Here is a 5541-nt window from a genome sequence, read left to right on the forward strand (position 1 = left end):
CCTTTTGTCGCTCCCGTTCCTGTTCTAGTTGTTCCAAACGATTTTGGTGAATATGGACTAACCCCATAAGCTCAGTTGAATGGGACTGTCCGTCCTTCTCTGACTCACGGCCTTCCGAGGAATTCACCTTCGGGGTTTTGACTCCGGAGGTTCCTTCTTTGTGTTGATCGTTGGTTTCCTGATGGAGGGTTAGGTCCGCGTCACTATTTCTGGTGTCCAGATTCTCTTGTTCAGAATCTGTTTCCACATGACCCTCCTCAGGGGATCCGTCCGCCATCACTGGTTGATCTCTCGGGTCTCCGGCAACGGCGCCAATGTTACGATAGGTAACCGGAGATTAATGGGCTGGATGGCGCTGGTTGGCCCAATTGTCTGAGGGAGGAAGCTTTTGTCAGGGTCTGTGCCTTAGGGGCCTCCGTCCGACTTGTGAGTATGAGTGAATGGGGGGTGGTACCTGCAAAGACACTCCGATGCCTAAGTCAGCAAAGGGGTTAGCAGGTCTAGAGAGTATTGGGACTTAGAGATACCTGAGGGGTGTCAATGTATTTATAGTGGTAAGCCAATAACCACCGTTGGAGTAGTGCCACTTTTCTAGGGTGTTAACCGTCCCTTTATCTTAGAGAAGTTAAGATATGGCTCGTGAAGTGGTTAGAGAGATTCTAGGGGTAGTTACTCATTCAAATGAGTGCTTATCTGCCAGTTAATCCTCGTTCCCGACTTCTTTAGAGCAAGTCGTGACTAGTTCCGACTTCGTAGCGGCTAATCTGGTGAAAGGTGAGGCCAACCCTTTGAGTTGGGCCTTTTTATTTGGATCCTGGGCCTTATTCGTTGGGCCAGTGTATGAACAATAGTATTCTTCAAGGAGAATTGTTTGCCATTTGGAGAGGATATCTCTTAGCTTGGGATGTGGGTCAACGAGATGTTATTTGTAAGACGGATTGTGTGAAAGCATTTAATCTTGTTACTCAAGATGGTTTTGGGTTTATTGATCCATTGGTACTCAAAATAAGAGATATCATGCATTGGAATTGGCGTGTTGACTTTCATTTGATTATGAGAGATGCAAACACATGTGGAGCTTCTTTCACCTTGAGAGGAGTTTAAGAGTAGTCTTAAACGAGACTGTCCCTCTATTTACACAGTTCCTTGTTTTGTTTGTTTTGTTTTTCTTTGTTTAGTTTATTTCAATCAACAAAAAAAAAAAATATTATGAACACCGAGTTCGTTGCTCAAGGCCAGGGCTGATAGGAAATGAAGTAGACAATCCAACTTTCAGCTGATACGAAGTTTCTTCAATCGCTTTCTGGCAACGACCCAAGAGTTGCAGAAAGATAGCCTTATCACTGATCAATCTGTAGAAATTTGCAAAATGAACAAGCTGCACGGCTATTTTTAACACTGAAAAGTGCTTAATACCAACAACACCAAAGCCCCAAAAAAAAAAAAACGTCTTTGAACTTTGATCTTATAGCATTCATGGTTTGAACCATTCTTGACATTTCAGAACAAGCCCAGACTAGTGCCATGAATGACCTGATGCATGAATATTTATCAGTTTAGATCTGGTAAAATACTCGGTAATGAACCAAAAATTGCTGCTACCAAATGGCATAAACATCATATAGTCAGCTAAAACATGTGACACTCTAAAACCAAACAGCATTCCGAATGATGAAAACTTCACCTAATGTCACCGTTGGCTCTGTGCCCTGGCTCAAGAGTCTATAATGTAGGTTGGCACTTGAAAATTTCCAAGTTTTAACATTTGGTGTGCGGTGCTAACACATCCATGCCCAGAAGAATTCCGATTTAACAAGATTGGAGCCTCGAACAGAAATCATCGTAGCAGCAGTACTTGTAAGCAAGTCATCACCATAACACAAGTTAACTCAGTTTAAACCAAAACCATGGCAAGTTGGCAACATGAGTTCATAATTAAGCACACACCTTCAGATTAATAGACAATGGAACAGTGTAGAACATTCTTATCGTGCAAATGCTTTGAATTCAAAAACATACAAGAAAAGAATGCACAATTAACAAACCCCAATTTGATGTCTCTAGTCAAAGACTGTACAATGCCTAAACTAAAAGGAATACAATTGAAGATGAAAATGAAGCAAAACTACAACATGATTTAAAACCGAAAAAAAAAAGATAGATCATCATGACACTAGTTCTTCTTGGCTCCTAATGCAATTGTATGAACTCTTTCAACATCAATCCAAGCCTCTGCAGCCTGCAGAACCAGATCCAAATCTTCTTCGTAAAAAACAGAAGGCATAATAAAAAAGTACACAATCGGTGAGTGGCAACAAATAAAACAATGACTCATTCATCAACCAGAAAAAACTAGAACACCATTTTAAAAGAAGAATCACCATCACCAAGCACTCTTCTTCTTGGAGCCAGGATAAAACTCAAGGTACCACTTAACAAACTTCCTTAGCCCTGTCCCCAAATCAGTAATGGGTCTATACCCAAGCTCCTTACTCGCCAAGCTAATATTAGCATGAGTGAACCTCACATCCCCATTTCTCGGCATCGCCACCACTTTCTTCTTCGCCTTCACCTTCAGCAATCTCTCAAGAATCGCCACCAGCTCTGACACCGGAACCGGGGAAGTATTCCCCAAATTAAAAACCCTCAACTGCGCCGGTTCCTTCTTCTTTCCCCCACTCCCGGTACTCTTCTTCGCTGTATCCAGAGCCCCCAAGAACCCCTTCACAACATCATCAATGTAAGTAAAATCTCTAGCAACCGTTCCACCATCCGGCGCCTCAAACACAGTGATCTGCTTCCCCTTCAGTATATCCTTCGTGAAGAAAAAATACGCCATGTCGGGCCTGCCCCAAGGCCCGTAAACCGTGAAGAACCTCAGGCCCGTGATTGAAAGCCCGTAGATGTGATTATAGCTATGGGCTATTTCCTCCCCTGCTTTCTTCGTTGCCGCGTAGAGGCTCGCGGGCTGGTCCGTACGGTCCTTCTCGGAGAAAGGAACCTTGGAGTTGAGCCCGTACACAGAACTCGACGAGGCCCAAACCACAGCGGGCTGAGGGTTCGCTGTCTTGCATGCTTCTAGAAGGTTCACGAACCCAGCGACGTTGCTGTGGACGTAGGAGGAAGGGTTCTGCATTGCGTAGCGGACTCCAGCCTGAGCAGCCAGGTGAGCCACGTGTGTGAACGGCACGACGTCGAAGAGCTTTCGGAGGAGTGCGGCGTCGTTGATGTCGCCTTCGACGACGAACACGCCGGCGCGTTCCAGGAGGCGCTGCCGGGCGCGCTTCAGGTTCGGGTCGTAATAGCGGTTGAAGTTGTCGAGGCCGAGGACGCCGTCACCGCGGCGCTTGAGTGCGAGAGAAACGTGCGCTCCGACGAATCCCGCGGCGCCGGTGATGAGGACGGCGAGACTGGAAGGGGAGGCACGGCGCGCCGACCTGCTCACGCGCTTCTCCCAGTCGGAGCCGCCCCAGGAGGTGGCGGAGGAATTGAAAGAGTTGCCGCCAAGAGTACGGCGGCGCGTGGCAGGGGTAGTGGCGGAGGGAGGGGATAAAAGGAACAGGAAGATGAGGAAGGCCACGACGAAGGTGGAGAAGATAGTGAGCTTGGAGAGTGAGGAATGAAGCCTCATTCGGTGGTTAATGTACGGCGATTTCTCTGGTTTTTGCTTCCCCGGCGTGGAGGGCGCGTGATCCATCAAATTTAATTGCGACATTTTCACAAACACCTCAAGTGCACACTTTCATTCAGTGCAGCAGCAGAAAAAAAAAGAGGAAGATGAAGAAGGAGGAGGAGAAGGGTTTAGAGAGTGTAGGTTAAGGGTTTATTTTTTTGTTTCAATGTTTTCTTTTTCCCCCTAAATTTCTCTTTGCTGCGATAAGAAGCTGGGGGGTGTGTGTTTTTATTTATATCTCACGTGTGCTTAAAAACACGCACATGGGTTTGAGTGATTCATTCTGATCCATGAGGTTAATGCTGGCATATCTCTGACTAGCAAAGATTAAGTTTCGTTTATAAATGCGTGAGATTATATGTGTTTGATTAGGGAATCGCATTAAAATTCAGAGTATACAATAATACAATACAATAATAGATTGGATAGTTTGCAAGTGGAATTATTGATTACTGAAATTTTCCTTTTCAATTTTTCGTCTTTGCATAATGGTCATGGAAGGTGAGGTTGAGCTCTTTTACACGGGATCACGGTAGACGAGTATTTCTTGCCTGAGTTTTTGAGAAAATAACGAATAGGTTCTTGACTCTTTTTTCTGCGGATATTTTTGTCTTTAACCATTGAAAAATAATTTTAAGTCTTTGACGTCCTTAAAAGTTGGACGGATTAGTCCTTCCATCCAAATGCCTCCGTCAGATCCAACAGAAAAGTCTGATGTGGCTCCCGTAATGCTTGTCACGCGTACGCGTGGGTTATGCGTACGCGTCGCCTGGCAGACTTCCCTCTCACGCGTACGCGTCGCCATAAATTCAGCAAATCCTCATTTCTTCATGATTTCTCCACTTTGCATCCTTTTTTTTCATTTCTTTCAAGCTATTCTTGCCTTCAAAACTTTAAATCACTCAAACAAAATATCACTTTTGGTGAGTGTTTGGGCTGAGTTTTGATGAGATCCACGTGCTAGGGGACTCCTTGGGCATTCCTAGGGGGTCTTCTTTGGGCCTTTGGACGCTGGGCTCTGCTCTTTGGGCGCTAGACGCCTGGAAGGGGGTAGGAAGCTGGCGTTGGACGCCAGCTTTGGGCTTTCTAATCCGAAGCAAAGTATGAACTATTATATATTGCTGGAAAGCTTTGGAAGTCAGCTTTCCATACTCGTTGAGAGTGCTCCATTTGGACTTCTGCAACTCTAGAAAAGCTCTTCTGAATACAAGTAAGTCAGATTTGGACAGCATCTACAGTGCTTTCTCTGTCTCTGAATCAGACTTCTGCTCCAACTCCTCAATTTTAGCCAGAAAATACCTGAAATCTCTCAAAAACACAAAAACTCATAGTAGAATTCAAAAATGTGAATTTAACACTAAAACCTATAAAAACTAAATAAAACTACTAAAAACTATATGAAAGTGATGCCAACAAGCGTATAAAATATCCGCTCATCACAACACTAAACTTAAACCGTTGCTTATCCCTAAGCAACTAAAAACACAATAGGATAAAGAAAATTAAGATACAATAAATTTCTAAGCTTCAAATGAAGCTTAGTTAAAATAAGATGAGCGGGACTTAGTAGCTTTTTGCTTCTGAATAGTTTTGGCATCTCACTATCCATTGAAACTCAGAGATGTTGGCATCCTTAGGAACTTAGAATCCAGATGATATTATTCACTCTCCTAGTTAAGCTTATTTTGATTCTTGAACACAGCTTTCTGAGTCTTGGCCGTGACCCTAAGCTCTCTGTTTTCCAATATTACCACTAGATACATTCATGCCACAGACACTTTAACTGGGTGAAGCTTTTCAGATTATGACTCAGCTTTGCTAGAGTCCCCAGATAGAGGTGTCTAGAGTTCTTAAGCACACTCTTTTGC

General features: G+C 44.1%; 1 pseudogene across 1 annotated transcript; it reads right to left on the reverse strand.

Moving 5' to 3' along the window:
• Nucleotides 1-1932: 1932 nt before the first annotated feature.
• Nucleotides 1933-4107, reverse strand: LOC107630630 (UDP-glucuronate 4-epimerase 5 pseudogene; annotated as a pseudogene). Its single transcript, XR_015902353.1, has one exon. The product of XR_015902353.1 is annotated as a UDP-glucuronate 4-epimerase 5 pseudogene (transcript).
• Between the last annotated feature and the right edge of the window lie 1434 nt (nt 4108-5541).

Source organism: Arachis ipaensis, chromosome B1, assembly GCF_059453495.1.
Source record: "Arachis ipaensis isolate K30076 ecotype BB chromosome B1, ASM5945349v1, whole genome shotgun sequence".
Taxonomy (NCBI): Eukaryota; Viridiplantae; Streptophyta; class Magnoliopsida; order Fabales; family Fabaceae; genus Arachis; species Arachis ipaensis.